The sequence below is a fragment of the Paroedura picta genome, chromosome 1, assembly GCF_049243985.1.
Source record: "Paroedura picta isolate Pp20150507F chromosome 1, Ppicta_v3.0, whole genome shotgun sequence".
Classification (NCBI taxonomy): Eukaryota; Metazoa; Chordata; class Lepidosauria; order Squamata; family Gekkonidae; genus Paroedura; species Paroedura picta.
In genome coordinates this window covers 172244580-172268506 of record NC_135369.1, presented here as the reverse complement: position 1 = coordinate 172268506, position 23927 = coordinate 172244580, and the positions used below count along the sequence as shown (strand labels likewise).

At 42.6% G+C, this 23927-nt stretch overlaps 1 protein-coding gene across 2 annotated transcripts in view; it reads right to left on the bottom strand.

The window, feature by feature from the left end:
* KLHL29 (kelch like family member 29) overlaps nucleotides 1-23927 on the bottom strand; it is a 562720-nt gene that overhangs the window by 455517 nt on the left and 83276 nt on the right. The window lies entirely within an intron of this gene.

Sequence of the window (23927 nt, the reverse complement as noted above, 5' to 3'; positions counted from 1 at the left end):
TCTATGAAAACCATTGTCCTGTGCTAGGTATCAAAGCCACTACGAGACAGGAAAGGACTACCTAAAAACCCCAATGTCCCCATCTGTACTCCCCGAAGTTTTGAATAGGCCTCCAAATTAGTCGGTCTCTCGCATATATTTTTATTTCCACAGGGGTGATATACATAAGAAACACTGTATGAATATAAATTGAGTGGAATCAACTGACTGATAAATGAAAACATGTGCTGATTCAAAACAAGAGTTTTGAATAGACATTTCTAAGAATTCATTAAGTATATGAAATGACATAGAATCATTTATTTATTTGTTTTATTTATATACCACCCTCCCCTGAGGCTCAGGATGGTTTACATAGAATGTAGAACAGTAAAAAAAAAAAAAGATTTTCCATAACGTATAGATAACCACAACAATAAGTAGGGTTGGGTGCTTTGGCGCCCGAAGCGGCCGGTCTCTCCCGGTGCAGCCAGGGAGGGAGAGGAGGCGCGGGCACCAGCACGCCAGCGGGCGCACACATGCAGGCATGGAGCTCATTAATATCTGTAACATAGGTAACTATAACAGTGCAGGTCCAGGGGCAGAACACATGAGTGGGTTTCTGGGAGGGAGGAAGGGAGGGAGCGGGGGCCCTGTAGATGTTGCTGGTTCCGCTCAGCCGCAACCAAATGCCTGGCGGAATAGTTCCCTTTTGCAGGCCCTGTAGAACTGTTTTAGCTTCGTCATACAGTTGCAAGGGACTTCCAGGGTCATCTAGTTCAACCCCCTGCACAATGCAGGAACTCACAACCTGCCTACCCAGAGTAACCCCAATTTCATGCCCGAATGATCCCCCCGACACACACACATGCCAAAAATCTCCAGAATCCAGGCTGGCCTGGAGGAAATTCACTTACCATCCTACAATGTTTATAAAAGAAACACAACAGTAATAGCATGACTCCTAATACAAAATACTCTCCTTCTCTCGTGCCCTCAGACTCTTTTAGTAATCAGTAGTTCCATGTATATTCAGGACATCTCATCACCAGAACAAAACGTTGTGCACTGACAACTCAATTAAAATACACAACAGCAGCTTGTAGAACACATGCACACAAGAGCCAGCTTGGTGTAGTGGTTAGGAGCTTGGACTTCTAATCTGGTGAGCCAGGTTTAATTCTGCACTCCCCCACATGCAGCCAGCTGGGTGACCTTGGGCTCCTCACAGCACTGATAAAGCTGTTCTGACTGAGCAGTAATATCAGGGCTGTCTCTGTCTCACCTCCCTCACAGGGTGTCTGTTGTGGGGAGAGGAAAGGGAAGTCGACCGTAAGCCACTTTGAGACTCCTTCGGATAGAGAAAAGCGGCATGTAAGAACCAACTCTTCTTCTTCTACTGATGGAGGGAGATAAACATGGAAAAGATGAAAGAGGCATGGAGGTGGCAAGTGATGTATTTTGCTTGCAGCTGTTTTCTAACCCAAGCTTTTCTGAAACCCTGAGGTTTCTTCACAACCCTGGAAGGAAGGGTTTCCTGAATGGGAGTTATTTAATTTTTAAACATTTATCAGGTGAGATTGGCCATATATGGTCATGTCAACCTGCCCACCCAATGGCCAATGATGGGCCTGGAGGGGACGGGAAAGGGAGGGGCCCTGGGTGGGCCTGTACACAGCTCTGCCTCCCAACCATATTCCGCACGATCGTGTCACTTCTGGGGTTTCCCGAAGCCTAAAGAAAGTTAAGGAGTTTCTCAATGGTAAAAAAGTTGAGAAAGGCTGTTCTAATCTAATGTAATATGGGGCTCATCCATGTTTCTGAAGCTTGTTTTTATAACATGGCCTTAGTGCAAAGGGCTTCCACAGATTAAGGTGAGTCACATGATGCAGTCTGCTACCATAGGAGGCTCAGGAGAGGAGCCACATATCAAGTCTCTAAGAAATCAGTTAATGGAGATTGTGAACACTGGCACTAACAGAGGGATATAGTGAGGGCCTCCAAGGGGGAGCAAGAGACGACCAGAGTGACCCTCTATCCCCCAATGCCCTTGTTCAGGTAGGAGAGAGTGGTATTTTCCGCTGTGTTAGGTATTTTTATAGTCTTTTAACGGGGGTTTTAATGGGAGATTTTAAGACTATTGTTACCCGCCACGAGCCTGTAGGGAGTGGCGGGAAATAAATCAAATTATTATTATTATTATTATTATTATGTTTAAACAAAAAACAATTCAATACAGTACACATGGAGGTTATAATTAGCTAATGTCACAGATTTAGTTGCAAAATAGCTACAAAATTTTATACTATACACTAAGTGAAACCCATCATTTCAAACCCTTACCCTAAGAAACATTTCACTTATTCTAAAAGAAAACATTTCATACAGTTTTTTTTTTTTTACTCAGGGCCATTCCACACCGGGATCCATGTAGCAAATTGTTTGCTGAACGAAAAATCGCCATTTTAAATAGTGGAATTCGTCGTTATGCATACCTGCCTTTGTAGAGTAATCCAGTTGCGTTTCTATCGTTTTCTACAGGCTTCCGGTCTCGGCAAAAATCGCTAGAAAGGAAGCGCTATTGCCGAGCTCGTCCCGCCCCTGGCCGTCAAGCAGCCAATGGGCGGCCGTTAGCATGCTCCCAAACAGCCCCTTTCCCTTTAAGAAAGGTTAAAAAAAAAACACCCGTTGCAACGAATCTGCGTTGATTCGTTGCAATGGAGAGACCCATCCAGCTGGCAGGTGGTGTTTTAGCTGCCGTTTCATCGTTGCCACGCTCCCCCCGAGTGAAAAAAAAAATCCCCCCCCCTCACAGGCGCGATTTTCGGCGTTGTGTATAACGGCAAATCAGTAGCGATTTCAATTGGCAACCATTGTGCAATTTTGAAGGAGTGCAGAAAGCCCCTCAGAGTGTCTTGTGGCACAGGGTGGTAAGGCAGACAATATGCTGTCTGAAGCTCTGATCATGAGGCTGGGAGTTCGATCACAGCAGCTGGCTCAAGGTTGACTCAGCCTTCCATCTTTCTGAGGTCGGTAAAATTAGTACGCAGCTTGCTGGGGGGTAAAGCAGTAATGACTGGGGAAGGGAATGGCAAACCATCCTGTATTGAGTCTGCCAAGAAAACACTAGAGGGCGTCACCCCAAGGGTCAGATATGACATGGTGCTTGCACAGGGTATACCTTTACCTTTATCTTTTTATTCCTCAATATCTCCCCAATTTTCTGTCGGAAAAAATTGAAAAAGGCCCATTCACATTTCTACTGTGACACAGTATGCTAGATCACATTTCTACTGTGACACCAGTTTGATCCAGCAGAGAACTACTTATGCTCTTAAAACAGACGAGAGATACATTCGACTCTCTGTGAACTCTCTTAACACGGTCTGGCCCCAGGTTATCAAGACATTGACTGTCCCTGCCTTAGGTAGTTACCAAAAATATTTTTCCACATTCCTTCACTGGGGTCCCAGCTGTCATTCTTCTTTGCCTTGATATGAATTGCTGTTGACAGCATACCAGAAGACTTCACTGATCAGGATCAAGTGTCTCCTAGCACCACCCATCTGGCATTTGTATTGCCTCTTCCAAAATATATCATATCTATGGTTATGGGCAACAGTGTGCATTAAAACCAATATACTGGAGTTTTTTAAAAAGATGTCAAACCGTGTCCTCAAACATGGAGTCATTATACCTTTAGTTTCATATTCCAACACAGATAGTTCTACTGAGCGTCATCCTCACTTTCTTCAGAAGCAATTAAAAATCCCTAAAGAACAAATTCTGAAGGAGACTTCTTGATGGTTTGCTGCATCTCAGGGCACTTTGGGATCAGCTGAATAAATTCTAGAGATATTAAAACAATAATAATTCCGTTTACGCTCCCAACATCCAAAATGTAACACATGAACACACTAATTGGGACAGAAATCTTGGTGTTGGAAAAAGATTTTCAAGTGCGGAATGTCCTCGCTATAGGGAATCATATGGTCCTGCAACATAGATGAAAAAAGTCATTCATGAAAAAGTCTTATTTATCTAGAGCATTTTTCACTAAAATGTGGTTGGATCCACACAGCTTTTAACGAATTCTTTACTAATTCTCCTCAGTGCTCCTCATTCTACATAGCTTTTTCCAATGTAGGCCCCATAATCCCTAGCAAGGTCTTTTTGTTTGTGTTCCCTTTTTCCTAAGTGGGAAAGATAGGTGGACCTCACCCATTGTGCTTTTGATAAAGGATTCTGCTTGATTGATCCATAACAAGATCAGCCTGTCTAGTAGCTCTGAGCCAGATCTTTAAGTTAATTTTACTTGGCCCCATGTAAAAAAACTATTCCAGATTCACTTCCAAATAAGAAAGAGTCAATACTCCATAGTTAACTGTTATATCTGTTTTAATTTTAGATTAATTTAATTTTCAAGGTCCTGATTGTAACCTTTAAGGCCATACATGGCAATGGGCCCTAAGTACCTGAGGGATCGCATGACTACACTCCCGAAGGGAATTTAAAGCCCAGTGGCACCTTTAAGAACAACAAAAATTTTATTCAACGTATGAGCTTTCATGTGCACGCACACTTCCGCAGATACAATTTCATGGAATGGAAGTCATCAGTCATGGAATGGAAGTCATCAGTTCATACTTATAGGCAAAGGGTGAGAGTAAATTAACAGACAGCATAATGAAAATGAGTAACAAATTCCAGAGATAAATAGGGAAAAAAACAGCAATTTGTTTTCACTTGATATTGAATTACATAGGAAACATTTTGGGGACAATAAGGATGTCCACATTAAGAGAATAATGAACAATTAATTAATCAGTTATTTGAATTATAAATTAATTTAAATTATTAAATAATAAACTGCTGACAGCAGTTAGCTGAGACCTTCCCCCTATAATGCAGTATCTGAACACACTTGCTCTACAATGTTCAAGTCCTATTCAGTAGCAAACATTTGAAGCAGCATACAAATATATGAAGAGCCTTTTGTGGCGCAGGGTGGTAAAGCAGCCGACATGCTGTCTGAAGCTCTGACCATGAGGCTGGGAGTTCGATCCCAGCAGCCAGCTCAAGGTTGACTCAGCCTTCCATCCGAGGTCAGTAAAATGAATACCCAGCTTGCAGGGGGGGACACAGTAATGACTGGGGAAGGGAATGGCAAACCACCCTGTACTGAGTCTGCCATGAAAACGCTAGAGGGCGTCACCCCAAGGGTCAGACATGACTTTGTGCTTGCACAGGGGATACCTTTACAAATATATGAAGGGCTATCTTCATTGTCGTGCCCCAACGACAATCCCCAGGCGGTCATTTGCTGGCTATTCCATCCCTCAGTGTCCTGTGTACCATGGACCAGAGCCAAGGCCTTACAAAATCAGCACAGAGTACTTTGCACGGGGTGTGTATATTACTGCAGTGACAGAATAGTCTCACATACCTTCTGGAGAATCAAATTAAGTTTGCTTCTAAACCTGTCAAACCCAAACAACTCCTGGCATGTACGCAAGGGTATAAACTTTCTCGCAGCCTGACTGTCAAAGTGCCTTACCAGACCAAGACTAAGTCAACAAGACCTCCCCGCCCCCAGCAGGGCTGTATTAGAATATACCAAGCAAAGTCTAAACAAACTATAAGTGCTCACCTAAAAAGGAATCTAGATAAGCCCATTGGTGAGACACTAAAGAAAAGCCTAACTGTATATTTTGATAATGGGTGGAATGGGATTCAGAGGGAGAGAGACAGATCTGCCACCATACTATACACCTGGCATCCTCACAGAAGTAAATATAATATTGTTCCAGATGGCTAGAAGGATTAGAATTAACTGGGCTTCCTGTTTTACTGTTTTGATCTGGTGTTAGAATCACTTAGTAGCAGAGAGGCACAAAGTTGGGAGATCCTGGTTGCTAGTATCGCCTTCAGAGTTTATATGAGTTTCCAAGAATACCTTTCATATCAAAGCAGCGCATTTCAAAGTAACAGGATATGCATCCATGCAATGTCCCAAGAGGAGACATTAGTATACTGGACTCAAAAGTCTCTGTTCTAACATGCAATAGTCTCAAAGTTTAAAGGAGGCAGTGGACCCAAAATAAAGTGGTACTTCTGAACAATGAGTATGTGCGTTAATATCAGTTGTAGGGAGGAGTCATAAGAACTTTCCCTCCCAGCTTGTTCATACACAAACCACCTGCATTGTGAGGCTACTTTCTGAATCCTGAATAGGGATCCAGACCTGCCCAAGCTATTGATCAGTGAGCACTTGGGTCAAAAGGGCCATACAGCTGGCACGTTTGGGTCAGAGTAAAAGATGTGATTATTTTATTGGCCAATAATACCAATAATTAAACTCATTGAGCAGAAAAATACAACAGGCTTTAGGCAGGCACCAGCTTGCTTTAAATGCCCCCACACCTTCGCAGGTAGCTTTGCTTGTGAAGATGGGAGGGAGGAATTTAAAGGGAGTGGACAGCTGCCTTGCAGTTGAGAATGACAGCCATGCCATTCCCAAGTTAGGAAGTAATGTAAAGGGAGTGGGCAGCATCCAAAGCCATTTTGTGCGGGTGAAGATCTGCCTGGAGGCTTTGGAATTTTCAACATGTTGTTGGAAGTATGTGCAAAATTTTAAATTTTCTTATGTTATTTGATGGGGTAGCAGGATATGGTGATAAGGGCTAGCTCTGAGGCACGCACGGGTGTCACTGAAAAGAGAGAAAGAAATGTTTTGGAATGGGATATGGCAGGTAACATGTCAGACATACGTAGCTTGGAGCTTATATTTCTCTCACATGTTCTGCTCAGCTCTAGGAAATCTGGATCCAGCTTCTCTCCTGGGGGAGATTCTGTACCAGTTTCAGATTGGTCCCAAACAAAACACTGTATCAGTTAAACCTGGTTGGATGAGGAACTAGTTCCTGTTTAAGGATCATAGAGTTCTAGCTCAGTTCTAGGGCACTTCCCATGTAGGGAGAACAGAATGACTCGAATCCAAAAATAACATACCTTTCTTTCAAGATGTTAGTGGTGATAGTTTAAATTGCAAAAGGATGTTAATAAATAACAAGATTTGGACAATGTATGACACCAAAGAGCTCATTAATACCTGAGTTTCCTATATTTCTCTTTCTGTAGTATGCAGCTATTTTAGCTCCAGTTCTTTAGCTTTCCACTCCTCTCAACTCCTGGTTCCTAGAGTCAGGGAACTTGCATGAATGAATAACCATGAAAATATGGAGGGCACTGCAGCAAGGACGGGAAGTGGGAGTGAAATCACCCTCCTGTATCAGCAGAGCAGGGTAGAATATGGGAATGCAGCAACAGATCACTGGATGCAATAAATCTTGTCTAACAGATCTAGCTGATTAAATTCATGAAATCATTATGGGGGCATGATATGAAAATACTGCTGGCATAATATTAGTTTCCTAACCCTTCAACAAGAGCCTCTTGTGGCGCAGAGTGGTAAGGCAGCCGTCTGAAAGCTTTGCCCATGAGGCTGGGAGTTCGATCCCAGCAGCCGGCTCAAGGTTGACTCAGCCTTCCATCCTTCCGAGGTCGGTAAAATGAGTACCCAGCTTGCTGGGGGGTAAACGGTCATGACTGGGGAAGGCACTGGCAAACCACCCCGTATTGAGTCTGCCATGAAAACGCTAGAGGGCGTCACCCCAAGGGTCAGACATGACTCGGTGCTTGCACAGGGGATACCATTACCATTACCTAACCCTTCAACAGTGGGAGGAAATACAAAGCACAACAACAAAGAAACCAGAAGTAACTCCTACTATTAAGATTTTTTAAGGTTATCCTTAACACTATTTTGCTCCCTTATATATTTGGGAAACAGCCTCCTGGAAGGAGACTGTCCAGGGCCCTGTCCATCCAGGTCCACCCTGATTGGCCCTCCCCTCCAGCTCCCTCCCTCCCTCCCTCCTTGCCTGCTAGAAGCCTTGTGGCTGAAGCCTCCATTGTCGGCCACGAGGAGAGAGGCAGTGACAGGGCCTTGCGGCCCACAGGTACACTCCTGCTGGGAGGGAGCCGGGGGGGGGTTTGTAGCCTCCTTACGGACCGCAAAGCCCTGCTGCCGCCGGCGGGGGGGGGGAGGGGAGCTTTCCACTCCCTTTAGTCCGGGAAGCAAGAGTGCTTGCCAGGCCAAAGGTAGCCTCCCTCGGCAGTGCCACTGGCAATGGGGGAGGGCCTTTCCAGTCCCTTTAGCCTGATTTGCGGCCTAAAGGGAGCCACGGCCACCCTCTCACGACCTCCTGGCTGCCGCCCCTTTCAAAGCCCATTTTTAAAATGGGCTTTGATACTAGATATATAACTATAATTTTATACATCAGGATTTAATCATATTCAGGCTCCTAGGACCTGAAAAAATACTGAGATCTCAAAAATGTCTTGAGGAGAAGATCGATTCAGAATGGAGTTCATTACTTCAATGAAATCTTCTGCCATTTTGACACTGTCTTCAACTTTTTAATCTTTGCAGAAACTCTCTAGATTAGCCTGTGCCTAATGGTCCCATTCGTGCCAATAAATGTAAAACTCTCCCCATAAATGTCAACATCTGATGCCTCACTGTTATGAAAGGCTTCTTAAATAGTCATTATTATTCCTAATCATAATGGCTGTTTCTGGTTTCTAAAAAAGTTCAAGGCCACACATGTAGTAATGAATTTCATATGTTTAAGGAATTTTTCATTATTCAATATAAGTGTATTGCAGGTAAATTACATTAATTCTCTGTCTTTTACATAACACACAATATTTGTTTTTCTTTAGTAGTTTAACCCTTTCATATTTAATTACTTCCAAGGAATTCACTGGAGTTTCCCCCCCCCCACCACAGAAAATTCAATCCAGTCCAAACCAAATGATTACATTTACTTCTTATCTCTAGCTGTCACCCTAGCTAGCTGTTAGAATGACCAGATTTTACAATTACCCACTTCTTCTTAATATAAATGTTAAGACTAAAAGGAAATCTATGGGCATATCAAATAGCAAGAGATTTCTCAACTTCTCTGTAAGGGAGCTAAATTACAACATTTAGCTAACATGCTGGGATTTAAATCATGCAGTACCTGAATTTCCTGTTTATCAGCTAACAAGTTTCTTTCCTCTTGGTTTTTAAAATGCCATCTTTAATCCTTACTTTTATAAAAGTATCAATAACATTTCTTGGTGCCCAAAGTTTGTTTGTTTCTCTCGCAGTATTAGCTTTTATCTGATTGCCAGCTTCAAGGCTGATAGTAGCACAATTACCAATACCAAAATAGAGTTTCAAATTATCCCCTAAAATCCAGTCTAATCCTCTCATTCAGTGTTTCCAGGAAGACCCGAGAATTTTAGATTGCGCATCCTATGTTTGTTCTGTGCATCCTCTAATCTAGTTTCCAGTTGCTCTACTTCAGAGACCTACTCTTCTGCCTTTTCGTTGCTGTATGACGCCTGTTCTTCCTCTCACCTTTTCAGAGTTTTAGTAACTATTTCTCCAGTATCCTGTCCTGTCCTTCTAGTTTGTGTTGTTGTTGTTGTTGTTTGACAGCCCTTGAAGAGTTTTCCGAATGGGTAGTAGGAGTTAATTATTTTCTCTATATATTTTAAATTTCTTAATCATTTATTGGGTGGTATGACCATATGTGGTCATGTTGACCTGCCCCCCTCCCAAACTTGCCAATGATGGGCCTGTACGGGATGGGACGGGGAGGATCCCTGGGTGGGCATATACACAGTTATGTTTTCCAACCATATTCTGCATGATCGCTAGTACTTTTGGAGTTTCTCCGAGCTTGACAAATATTTCAGGGATTTTTCAGTTGCCATAGGAAGAAATCCTAGTATGTAGTCTACTCTCATCCACTTCCAAATCCTGAGGCCTATAACTAAAAAGCCTCCCCCCCCCCCCTTCCTGGTTTCTTTTGGTTTAAAAAAAATGGAGAAAGGACACATCCAGTTGTGTGACACGTGTTATTTGGGCCTAAGACAACGAAAGCAACAGCATAACTCATATAATCACAAATAGCCTGTGTGAGGACATGTTAAAGAAGATGTGAATCATCTATCATTTTTGTGTCACTCTGAAGAAACGAAAGAGGATGAATCGAGTTCTATCAATCATCTCCTTTATGGCTTTGTTTCTCTTTTAACTCAATATCAAATTACTGGAGACCTGGAAATCTTCTCTTCATGGACAAGAGAGGCTGCATATCTCACTCATACAAAATAGATTTCCAGTAACATCACATCTAGTTCATATCATCTTAAACAAAACAACAAACTCACTGAGCCAATTAAAACTATATTTTTTTAAAAGTTATGGTTGGATGCCTCAAACTTTTGGAATGACTAAGCGGGGGAAAAAAAAAAGACTTTTTAATCCTTTAAAGCAGATGGCACTTGCAGCTTTCCACTCAATGTTTGGGTTGAAAAGGAGGATGTTGGAAGGAAGCTTTTAGACTTCTTTTTGCCACAAGTTATTTATACCAACTCTTGCCTGGGAAGCTTGCCTTATGCTAGATAGCTCTCAATAACATGAGTCACTATTTAGTATTACTGAACAACATGATACACTACCTTTGTTGCCTACGGCAGCTATATAAGCCATTTAGTTTGCGGCCAACGAGAGGTGAAATGTAGGCGGGAACATTTCTATTTATAACCTAAGGTTAAGGATAGGTCAAGTTTTCTGTGAGGTAGGACACTACTAGCAGCTTAATAGCTTGGTCTCATCAGAGCTTGGAAGCTAAGCAGGGACTGCTACAGTTAGTACTGGGATAGGAGACAATCAAGGAAGACTGGGGTTGCTAGGCAGAAGAATGCAGTGGTAAGCCACCACTACTCATCTGTCAACCCCCATGGTCCTGGGGTTGCAATGAATTGGATGCAAGTTGATGGTACACAGTGCTGATGATAGAATCATAGAGTTGGAAGGGACCTCATGGGTCATCTAGTCCAACCCCCTGCATTATGCAGGACACTCATATCCCTATCGCTCATCTACTGTAACCTGCCACCCCTTTGCCTTCACAGAACCAGCCTCTCCGTCAGATGGCTATCTGGCCACTGTTTAAAAATTTCCAAAGATGGAGAACCCACCACCTCCACTGAGAAACCGCTCTAACTGCCAGGAACTTTTTCCGGATGTTTAGATGGAATTTCTTTTGAATTAATTTCATCCCATTTGTTTTGGTCTGTCCCTCTGGGGCAAGAGAGAACAATTCTGCTCCATCCTCTATATGGCACCCTTTTAAATACTTGAAGATGGTTATCAGATCCCCTCTCAGTCGTCTCCTCTCTAGGCTAAACAGACCAAGCTCCCCCAACATTTCTTCATATGTCTTGGTCTCCAAGCCCCTCACCATCTTTTTTGCCCTCCTCTGGACACGTTCCAATTTGTCAACATTCCTCTTCAACTGGGGTGCCCAAAACTGAATACAGTACTCCAAGTGAGGCTGAACCAGAGCAGAGTACAGCGGTGCCATCACCTCCCGTGATCTGGACACGATACTCCATTTGATACAGCCAAAAATGCCATTTGCCTTTTTAGCCACTGAGTCACACCGCTGACTCATGTTCAATGTATGGTCTACTAAGACTCCTAGATCCTTTTTGCACATGCTACTGCTCAGAAAAGTCTCCCCCATCTTATATTGGTGTATTTGGTTTTTCCTACCTAAATGCAGAACTTTACACTTGTCCCAATTGAACTTCATTTTATTCAGTTTAGCCCACTTATCAAGATCATCCTGTATTCTGATACTGTCTTCTGTTGTGTTTATTTTAAATTTGCTAATTTAAATTTGATGACACTACTACTTCCATGCTACAGCTACTGAACCAGATTGCTGATCGTTATTTGTCCCAGGACCAAGAACCTAGGACCCCCAGATCTCCACTAATGTTCAAATGCTGTATTTGCTGGCGTATAAGACTACTTTCCCCCCTGAAAAACATGCCTCCAAGTGGGGGGGTCGTCCTATACGCCGGGTGCACTTCAGTTGGGATAGACATAGCTGCCCATAGTGGCCTCCCAATGCTCGCCCACCTCATTCTACATACCATCCAGTATCGCGCGGTATCCAGCACGGCCACGGCGGGTCATCAGAATGGCTGCGGCAAGCACCAGCAGCGAGACAGGGGTGCCAGCCTTTTCGGCATGACCAGCCCGTTCTGCTCGGCGGGAAGCAGCAGCGCTCCGGCCTGCCCCTTGTCTACGCAGAGCTCACACATGCGCACTTGCACACTAGTGCTAGTCAAAAGGAGATGCAGGGGCAGGCCGGGTATATAACAAACTCTATATTTTGAGTGGAAATGTTGGGGGGTCGTCTTATATGCCCAGTCGTCTTATACGACGGCAAATACGGTACTTTTTGCATTTCTTAGATGTGGAACTTGCTGCATTCCATAGAAATAGGACTTGGTGCAGTTACTCTCACTCAGAGCTTGAGAGCCAGCTGTGTTTCTTCTGAGCAGTGTTCCCCGGTGTGGTAACTGCCTCATGTTTCAGGAAAGTGGACAAGGCCCGTGCTTGACAGAGCTTGTGCATGGCTGGTTGTTCTCACCTTGAACCAGGCAACACTGGAGAAATAAGTAAGCTGCAAACCTCCCTGAAATGCCAGCTTCATGCCACGGATGGAAGCAAATGTGCCACTTTTGGTTAATGATAATTGCAAAAGTGGCTCTTGGCAAGCTCTGAACTACGTACCACTGACTTGGCATCACCCTAACCAAGGTTGCATTATTCTAAATTCACTGACTTCAATAGATGTAAAATGGGCTTTCTCACCTCAACCAGGGTTTCTTCATGGCCCTGGAAAAGTTCCCTGAATGGGTGGTTATTAATTAACTTTAAAAATATTTTTTAAATGTATTAAACATTTATCAGGTGATATGACCCCATATGGTTCCCCCCCCCAAATGGCCAATGAATGGTAGGAAGGGAAGGGAAGGTGGGTGTGTACACAGTTATGCTTCACAACCATTTTCTGCACAATCACGCCACTTCTGGGGTTTCTTGAAGCCTGAAAAATGTTTCAGGAGTTTCTCAATGGTAAAAAAGTTAAGAAAGGCTGATGTAGAAGGATATAATTCTGTCCAACCACTCTATGTAGACTACATCCAGGTTATCGTCTGGTGAAAATCGAAGCAATGAATATCTTTGGTTATGATTGTTTTCTAGAGCTATAGGCGAGCTATAACACTATTTGCTGAAAGGGCTTGGATTTCCCAGTATTATGCTGCCACCACACAACTATCAAGGACACCTATGCCTTAAAACTGGGTTGCTAGTCTCACAAGCCTGAAGGACCTGTAATGTAGGTGACATTATTGTATCTAGTGATGAACAGCATCTAGAATAAATTATTCCATCCTGGTTCCATAATCGCAGATCTGAATTCCCCCTTTACCGGTAATTCTGCAATGGAAGGCTAGAATACGACACATTCTTTACAACCCTGACTATGCGGTTGAGGAAAACCTGTCAAGGGATGTGCTATGTGATAAACGATGTCAAGGGATGCACAGCGATATGTGATAAATGACCCTGAGAATTTTCTTTAAGTTTTATGTGCACTTAATAGTAAGAAAAGAAGAGAAACGTGAAACGTTAGACAGGACCAACATGGATAACTAGGTGGGAAAGAGCCTGAAGAAATAACTGAATGTGGACAGACCTAACCATATGAAACATTCATATATCAAGGCGGTTTAAAAATGAAACCCGAAACTTCCCAGCATGCTCCATACATGGGGGGGAAATAGAGATATAGGTAGGAGAGGAGTCATTCAACTGATAGTCAACATGTTATTAGCAAACAGTAGCTAATTACTAAAGAACTTCTGGACACTACAACAGGTTGGTGGAGCCTCCTTGGACACACATTAGAAAATAGGCTAATTATTTGCTGTGAATGAAGAGGAAGCGGAAAGCCACCGTATTTCTTCCAGTTCAGTATTAAATAATGCAGCTATGGATGGTTAAGTAAACAAAGAAAGATTCCTGGGACTGTAAAATAAAAGCCCACACAACGCACAGAGCGCAACTGTTTTACAGCAGCATAAAACCCTACTTACAAAAAAAAAACTGTTTTACAGCAGCATAAACCCTACTTTTACCTACTTAAAAAAAAAATCAACATTCTATCAGCCCGCAGTAGGTTCTCTCTGAAGATTACAATCATAAATATCCTAGCACTCAATGTGCTTTGACAATTCCCACACTGCTAAATTAAATATACAACCAATATTGCATTTAAGTTTTGCATTAGTGACAATTCCAGATGCAAATGCAGCTTGGGAAGATTTTCGTTTTGGGTAAAGAATGTAAAACAAAACAGTCCTGAATAGGGCTTAGGCAGTCGAGAATTATAATCTTCCTAAAATCCTCCTCCCATAAACAATAATGCCGCCAAAAGGGGGCGGGAGATTAGCCCGTCTCGTTTATGCCATGTGATGGTGGTGGTGGGTTATGAAAAAAAAGATCCATAATCAGATTAAAATACTTTTGCCTGCATGCCCTAAGGAAACGTGGCGTTCCCTTCTGTGGTATTCTGCATCCGTTTGTTGTATTCTGCATTCATTCATCAGTAAACGGCATGTAACGATTCAGTGTTGTTCTTCTAGAACAGGGGTAGTCAAACTGCGGCCCTCCAGATGTCCATGGATTACAATTCCCAGGAGCTCCTGCCAGCATTCGCTGGCAGGGGCTCCTGGGAATTGTAGTCCATGGACATCTGGAGGGCCGCAGTTTGACTACCCCTGTTCTAGATCATTCTTTCCTTCCACTGTTACGAAAGGCTTCTTAAATATTCATCCTTCCAAAATCAGCTCTTAAAATCACTTTGCCCTCCCCCCCAAAAAAAAGAAATAGAAATTTTACTTCCAAGACAAGGTAAAATGAATTATTGCTTAAGAAGTTTCATTATGAAGGCAAATCTGTTTTCACTGAAGCCTTCGACTCTTCCTTCTCTACGCCGGAACAAGAGTGACTAAAACAATTTGGTTTAATAATTCATGCCTTCACAGGCACGTCTCTTGCAAAGTTCATTCAGAGCGCAGGTCCAATTTAGCCAATTCGAGAAGCAATTCTTTTTTTAAACCACCCCTCTGAAGAAGAGCCGGTCACAGAAAGTTTACAGCAAACACTAGAGCAGCAGTGTTCATAGGACAGTGTTCGAGATGCATCATCTGATGTCAGAACTGATCCTGACCTTAGAAGTTATGACTGAGCAGACGCATTACCAGGCATCTCTCACAAGTAAAGTTGCCCATTTATTTCGCTGAAAATGTTACGGAACAAGAAACGATTCCGATTTTTATGTTGTACGCTGATGCGTAAGGGCATACTTGCAAGCAGAAGCATTTGCGCAAAATTTACACTCGGGAAGATGGATCGCACCATCTTTTAAAAGCTGCTGGTACCAACTGAGTTCTTGATGTCTTTCTGTAAGGCAGACTTTCCTATATGAGTAAGACTATAAATCCAACCTGTCCTTATTTTTCAAATTGTCAAACAAGGCTCAGCTTGCACTTCAACAAGAACGAAAGGATCTAGCATACTGTTAACATTTATTTACCAAATAGATGCATAAACATTACACAGACATACTCAAAGAGATGGCCCTTCCCCAAAATAATTCAGTCTTGGTGGTGGTGGTGGTGATGGTGGGGACTGGTAATGTAAGGAAACCACTGTTAATAAACTTTTGGCACAACACATCTGAAAGCCAACATCAGAGGGAGCCTAAATTAATTAGCAAGTCTCAAAAGAGTAAAAATAGTTAATGTTGAAAGCTTTCATTTCTAAGTACCACTCATTTCTGTCAAAGTTTGAGCTCAGAAATTCCTTGATCCTTTTGAAAACTTAAACCGCTTTCTTACTCCCTTGGATTAAACTGTTAACCCAATTATTTTTATTCCAACTGGACAGACAAAATATTTCAGTAGTATCAATTTTATAACTTAACTTTATATATATATTTATAACTTAACATGCTAATTTTTTGTTGTGCCAGAAGAGCTTTTACTGACCTCAGGAAAAATTAAATTTTCTTAGTTCTAAAATGGGAATTTTGTGACCTCTTTGTAAAAGACAACAGATTTATTGTGACATTCACTTTTTTTTAGCCTGGAGTTCATATAAACACCTACGTAAGAAAAAAGGAAAAATAGGTAAATTAGGTCCCAAAACAGTGAAAAGCAAGGAAGTACAGGTGATGACATTTCTGTTCAAAGCTCAATCATTTAAAAGATAAAAACAATGACTATTCACAATAGCTGTAATTAGCAATGACTCAATCTTCCTAGCTTTGCTATGTTAATTTAACACCTTTAGAGATAATGTAGTGGAGTCGAGGTGTTACAGTATCAGATCTGAGTTCAGCAATTTTCATACCTCTGAAGCTGACGTTCAGTTCAACAGCAGAATGTTCTGGGATACTTAAATATTCTCCCACCAGTTTTTGAATGGTCCCACTTTTGTCAAATGTGTGCCATCTCTTATTTTATGTACACATTGGGCTACAAGAAGACCGCTGCTAGCATCTTATGGTGGTGAATGAGCCCCTGATGATATGGCATATGTTATTAGATGCCCTAATGGTGTAGCCAGAATAGACATAGGGACATAATTGGCATCTGACTCCAACTATGACCTCACTCACCCTAAATTGCTTTAATTACTCATAAGCACCACATGGTCTTAAAACATGACCTCTCCCATCCCAGGAGGAAACTGAAGAATTCTCAACTCAGAGACCCAAGTTAGAAACCTCCCCATGTATCTTTCCTTTGAGGACTCAGGGCCATCTCAAACTGGTACTAATTATTAATTTGAATCGGTTAGTTTATGCGGATCATGATGCCACCAAAGATGTGACTATAATCAAAAGTGTGTCCTCTCAACTCAATTTGATTCAAGAACCTACACAGCAAAACTCTGTGCATTCCTGGCAAATCAGAGCTTCTCCCCATCCCACTATCAGCAGACTGTTCTACCGCTTGACTAGTCGTGGGGATCCTCTAGCCTTGCCCAGAATGCAAATAATAAACAGATACTGAACTACAATCATGACTTTGATCCCTGACCTGTTCTTGGCATTCTTGACGGAGTTTCCGTAGACTTAAAAGTGTGTGGTGTCTGAATCCCAAAGGATACACAGAGAGGAAGCATGTCTAAAAAGTTCAATACATGTTAGTGGTGGTCTAAGGAAGTTAAACAATGGCTCCTATTTATTTGGTATCTACTGAGCTCCAGTGAAGGGCTTTTGATGAGTAATGCTAAAATTAAGATGATACAAAGTTGATCAGGACAAAATGAAAGAACAGGATATAATGCATAGTTTTTTGGGGGGAGAGGGAGAAATGATGGGGAACAAGTCTATGCTCAGTAGTGAGTACCTGTAGGTATTCTATGCCTGTAGGGAACCGAAGCTTCAAAGCTTGACATTTGTGTAAACGTGTGCGCATAGATGTATTTAGTTTGGAACTGCCTGAATTGAGGAGGACCACTGACGGAGGATGTGGAGAATCACTACCAATCAACACTGGTCATGCTGGTCTAATTTGACTTAAATCAAGGAAGTTCCAAATAATCAAAAGAATTGCGTTCATGGAAGAAAATGCATTGAGGTGCATTATAGTAGCCCCTTGATATATGTGCTAGAATAAAAACTCATCAGCCTTTAAATTGGCACATGACTCCAGTGTATTTTTGCAGATATCCCCCTGGAATTACCCCCTCAAAGTAATCCAAGTTTTATCAAGAATGTTAAAAATCTCAGATTATTTTGTTACACTGGTTAGTCTGACCACTGCGCTAGGGAGAAATGTCTGCTATAAAGAGGCAGGCGCCATCTATAAAATTATGGGGTGGGTGGGTTTACATTGTAATTTATCTTCTTGCAACATGAGAGCCCCCTGAGTTCAGGGGGGCACTGATATGTTCCAGTAAAAAGCCCACTCTAATCAATAATGTTTTCTTAATCTATATAAATTCTAATTGAAATAATTTATCACTGTGAGTTTCAGGATGCTAAACTGAAGACATTCGATGCGATGCTACAAATTAGTGCTGTGGAAGTGTGGTCTTTCTGAAGTAGTTTTCAAATGTCTGCCAGTAGCCTTCAACAGGAACTAAACAGCTCAAGTGAATGAAAAAAAGAGTCTACCAACTGCTTCACACACACCATCCTGTGAAACTTTAGCCCTATTCACATGTTAACAAATGTATGTACACCCTGCCTGTCAATTTGTTTGTAAGAAAAGCCAACATATGTTCACTTATAGGGTTGAGCGTAAGCTTGTGCGATTCGGCCGCCAAAGCAGCCGTTCCCTCAGGGCGCAGCCAGCACCGCGCTGCGGGGGGGGGGCGGTGCCGGCAGTGGCGTGACAGTGGACACAACCACGCAGGCGCGGAATTCCGCTCCTGCTTGGTTGCGCCCGCTGTCACACCGCTGCCGACACCGCCCTCCCCGCGGCGCGGCACTGGCTGCGCCCCGAGGGAACGGCCGTTTTGACGGTCGAATCGCAGAAGCCTAGTTGAGCGCTCCGGCAAGCACTAACACCCGAGGCAGCCAGTGCCGCGGAGGGGCAGCACGTAAGCACCCGCAGAGCTCTGCCTCTACAAGCGGGCATAGGCTAGTGTGCCGCCCCTCCCCTCTGAGCTGCTGGCCACTTTGGGTGTCGGTGCTCACCAAAGAGCGCCAGAGCACTCAACCCTACTTTACAACTGAAACCAGGGACCCGCACCAGGAAAAATTCAGGGGTTAAGCCACATATTCCGCTATAGACATGCTTAATGCAAAAATGGGAATTAGTGTACATATAAAGAGGTGCACATTGTATATGGACTAGCCATATGTTCAGCATGACTTGTAAACACAACAAGAGTCTTTGTATGGGGATAGAATGAGTGGAAACCTCTCCTGTATAAGGCCAGTGTTTTTTTACGCATGTATATGTGAGGCTAAATTCTCTCGATCTTCCTTCCACCTCAAAAACAGAAATAAAAAATTGCTTTGTACCAAGAATGCAAGTCTATTCATTGAGTGCCTGGATTACATATCACATTCTACACACAAATGAGTGAGTAAAGAAGCGTCAGGATTAGGCCTTGAAGGATAAGGATGCCACAGTGGCTGACCCCACAGAGGTCAACCCCCCCAGGCAGACCTTGAGGTTCCCGGATTCTCTGACTCCCAAAGGCTGGCAGGAAAAACACAAAATCCAAGATGGCCCATAAGCAGAAACTAAAATCAGACTGGGATTACTAGGGAACCCCTTGAGGACCTTTGTCTATTGCTATGGACCCTGCAGTCACCCCCAGAACCACTGGAGCGGAGAGGGCAGAAAGTCCTGGCAGAAGCTTAGCTCAAACCGTATAATCCATGGCTGGATGCCTGAGGATTGTTCTGTACATTGGGCAGCAAAGTTTTGTGCTGCGGCCTGCAAAATGTATCGTCTCATGGTAGGGTGACTTTTCTGTGAAATTTGTATATTGGGATTCTCCTATTTTATTCTAGTTTTATGGATGGATAAGGGATTGTTTCCCCCCTTGTGTTTTATTCTTTGTTTCTGTTTTGTTATTGCTCTGGTCTAAGACCGTCTACATAAAATTCATTCATTCATTCATTCATTCATTCATTCATTCATTCATTCATTCATTCATTCATTCATTCATTCATTCATTCATTCGCTCTCTGCATTGGAAGACCAAGCTTCATTGGACACTTTGCAGGATGCTGGACAGGGTCCTGCTCTAAGGACCTGCACTGGGTGTTGTGAGAGCAATGGTTCTGAGAGCACATGCTATCCTGCCTGTCTCAATGGCAATCCCAGTCTCTGACCTTGGTTCCCAGAACTTCTGCCTGCCTTAAATTTTCAGCAGGTGCTTCTGAATCAACCGGATGTTCTGCCCATGAAGCTAAATTCCTATCATATTCTGTTTTACTCCCAGCTGTGACCTTCTGGTGGGGATACGTTACTTGAAAAAAACTGGATGCCTTTTTAACACCTACAATATTAGCATTAAGTTACCACCTCTCCCATAGGCATCCTTTGAGACCCAGGCAAGACAACTCTTCCATGTGGCGGTGGTAGGAGTGTAGCGAAGGAAACTAGACTAAAACAAAACAGCAAGTTGCTAAGGAAACAGATACTGGACATCAAGATGTACTGATGACCTGAAGATGGAAGCATTAGGTATCTACCCCATCATTCTGGTCCTCTGAGAAAATGATGTGGACAAATGAGTACTCAAGTCCTATTGAGAAGAGTGGGACAAAGACAAAGGTAATTCCTTGGACCAGACTGAGGGCAATGTTTGGGGTTTGTTTTCAGGGGATTTTTTTGGGTACTTTTAAAGATTTACTCAGAGCACAACTTGGCAAAATGTCTGTACAAGAAGCTAATGAATAAGCGTCTCTTATTGGCGATGCTGGTAGACTAGAAGACAAGGAGGAACAATGCCCTGAAAATGGAACCTTACCGTGGGGGCAGCACATCAAAGAGCTTTGAAAAGAGAGTGCTCTTGTCTTCAAACAAAGATTTATGGGGGAGAGGAGTTATTCCGGTGGGGGAATGTGTCTTGTTAAAGGATTTTTATGAGGAGAAGGGGGAAAGTGTCTTTTTAAAGGATTTTTTTTAAACCCATCCTAAAATCATACCACCATTAAATTCTTGAAAGCTTCTATTCCACTCATTATTCTCAGCAGCTTTTGTAAAAGGAAGTTACATTTGTAAATAATGGTGGCCCTTCCTAACATCTGTTCCAAAGATCTGTTTTCTAGTCCCAAAGCTTAACTGTATAAGATCAAGGGATCTTAGCAACCTTACTGTATCCCACCTTTGATTTTAAAGAAGCAATTTAGATTTTTACAAGTAATTTAGATAAAAGCATCTAATTTTGTTGCAAGGTATTAGAAACTCTTTAATCTAATTTTTAAAAAACAGCTTTCAAGAAGAAAAAGATAACAGGTATCCCAACCAAATAAAACAGAGAGAGAGAGAGAAAGAGAGAGAGAGACTTTTGCTTGAACTACCCAAGAATATCAAGTGGAAAGTAAAAAAGCAGACACCTCATTTTTTAAAATCTGGAAGTTTTCTTGCAACAGTTCCTAAGCACCTTGCTATGAAAGAATGCCTCAGGAAAGGAACTGTCGGTTGAAAGTCTCGTTCAATAGCCTCAATGATCCACGAAAGAATATATATCCAACTACTTCTACCCATGTAAGTTCCCCAAAGCGACAGTTCAAACCGGTTTGTTTTAAAATTGTTCCACACAGCCCTAATTTCCAATTCTTCCTGTTTGTTCCCATTCTGCACTCCAATTCTTCCTGTTTGCTCCCATTCTGCACTCCCTTTCTGCACGCCACAGAAATTAAAGTCTGCTTTAGAAAAAGAGTAAAATGTCAAATAAATGCCTATTATTTTATATTTCATTTGTACAAATACCTTTGTTCAAAATAACGGTGTATACATTCACTATACCATAAATGGGATGTGTCCTTTTGTTTAAGGGAAGGGGGGGGGGAGATGATACCAAAATGCGTCTTTTTCTCTCCATTCCCAGGTTTGCAATATGTTTCAAGAACAGTCATCAAAAATCAAAATATATCAAAAGTCATGGAGTGTTTCAGGGCATGATCAATGTCCATTTACAGAGATGACCAGGGCTGAAAGCATGTGGCAGAATACCATTTTTAATAAAGGCACAGACAAGATCAGATTTTATTTCCCTTCCATAATAAAGTCTTTTGTCAAATAAAGTCTTTTGTCAATCATGAGAAGTCATTACAGAGCTGTGCACATGTTGCACTTGCCTGTAACAATTGTTCATTGTATACCTTCTGTGCAGCCTGAGCATGAGCAGGCCTGCCATCGGAAGGGTTTTTAGAGCTAAAAGCCTCCAGGGGGCAGTGCATGCCAGAGTCACAATCTTATGCCCATCCATGGATTATATGCTCCCTCAACCGCAGTGCCCCCACCCTCAGTACCTCTAGCGCTGCCAAAGAAGAATATGTGTTGGAGCAGGAGATAAGGTATGTGTGCCTGCACTGAAGATCCTCAACGAACAATATTTACAGGTAAGTTCCACTTTATTTTCATCATTGCTCTTCTGTGCAGTCTCACATATATCAAGCTACTCACCAGGTGGTGGAGCATGCTCTCCTCACTTGTACAGTGAAGTACTGGTCCACTCATCTAGATATAGTTTGGATAGATGCAGGTTTCTGCCACATATCTTTTGCAACGTCTTCAAGCCCTCTACCACTGAGAATGCAATAATATCCCGTGAGTCCGAATAGAGGTGACTTAATAGCTTGTCTTTTGGCTTGTATTCGGATGTAACTACTTCTATGACTGGACCAAACAGATAATCTGTTCCCCATACATAAGGAGATCTTCCTTAGGAGAGGCCAAGGAGGGCTTGTCCCTCTCTCATCCAGACTCAGATTTGATGTAGTGTAATAGCAAGATCCTCTCCCCTCACAGCAGGAACAGATGAGTATGACCTATGTGATAGCACTGCTGAAGGTGGATAAGAGGGCACCTGATGATAGGGATACAAATTCCCCTCCCTTGGGTGAGCAATGTTGTCACCTCACCCCTCTAGATCAGGGGTAGTCAACGTGTGGTCCTCCAGTTGTTCATGGACTACAATTCCCATGAGCCCCTGCCAGCAAACACTGGAAGGGGCTCATGGGAATTGTAATCCATGAACATCTGGAGGACCACACGTTGACTACCCCTGCTCTAGATAACCTGGAGATATCATATACAGGTGCAACAGTGATCATGCAGGAAGTTGTGGCTGAGGCCATGGAGGGGACAGTGAACCTGACTTGACCCACTGGATCTGATCTCATCAATTCCAAAGATGTGACTACCGATAATTTTTCCACGACCGATTTGGACGATGGCTCTGAAGCTCTGAGGACTTTCTCTCACAACGCCACCTTAAATTTTGATGATGTATCCCTATAAGCTTTAACAGATATGTGAGAACATTGTGTCCTTCACACAAACAAAACAGACATACTTAAGTCATTCTCACTGGTTTGGATAATCCTCACCCCACAATGGGTATTTTTAAAGAGCTTTCTGAGCCATTACAACTCAAAACCAACACCATTCCACCATACTAGGGAAGCAACTCCTCACAACTCTGATGTCTGGAGACTCTACAAACAAAACCTTCTCCTTTGGCAGCAAAAGAAGTACTGAGAGTAGAGGCACTACTGGGTGGAAGTATGTGGCCCCTGGGTGGGAACAAGTTCCTGGATCTTGTGTGCAGGCCCCCTGGGAGTTATTTAGTTGTAAAAACCTCCCCGATGGCAGGCCCCCTCATGCGCAGTTCCATGCGCAGAAGATGGATAATGAACTGAAATATTCCTTCCTGTAGTCAATAACAACCAGGTGTTTTACTGCAGCCTGCAAGGTTTGTATGTTCATAGAAAGCAGGGCTAAAACTGGAGTTAACCCCCAACACTGAACAAAAGCCACAATGTTGGTTGTTTTGGTTCTCCATTCTAAGCAATTACTGGAATTGTCAAAAGTTCCTAAAAGAGCGGAATACTACCCTACTTCAACCTGTTAGGTTTCTTTTGGACAGGACATCACACAGTGTACAATGTGAACTATGCGCATCACACAGTGTACAATGTTAACATGCTTGAAAAATAAAATTTATAATCAAGAGTTCTTTCTCCCCTTCAGTAAGGCAACAACAGAAAATCAATGGTAAATATGTTCAGAAAGGACTGACGTCAGATTTATAGAAGAAGGAGCTTATACATCTATAGCAACTTGCAACACTCTGGTCAAAAGTGACTACGCTACCAAAAAAAAGTAAAATTAAGGCTGGTGGTACATGAGAGATGACGACACAATGATTTTAATTGCTCTGATTTAAACTCGGAAATCTCTCACTGCAAAACAAA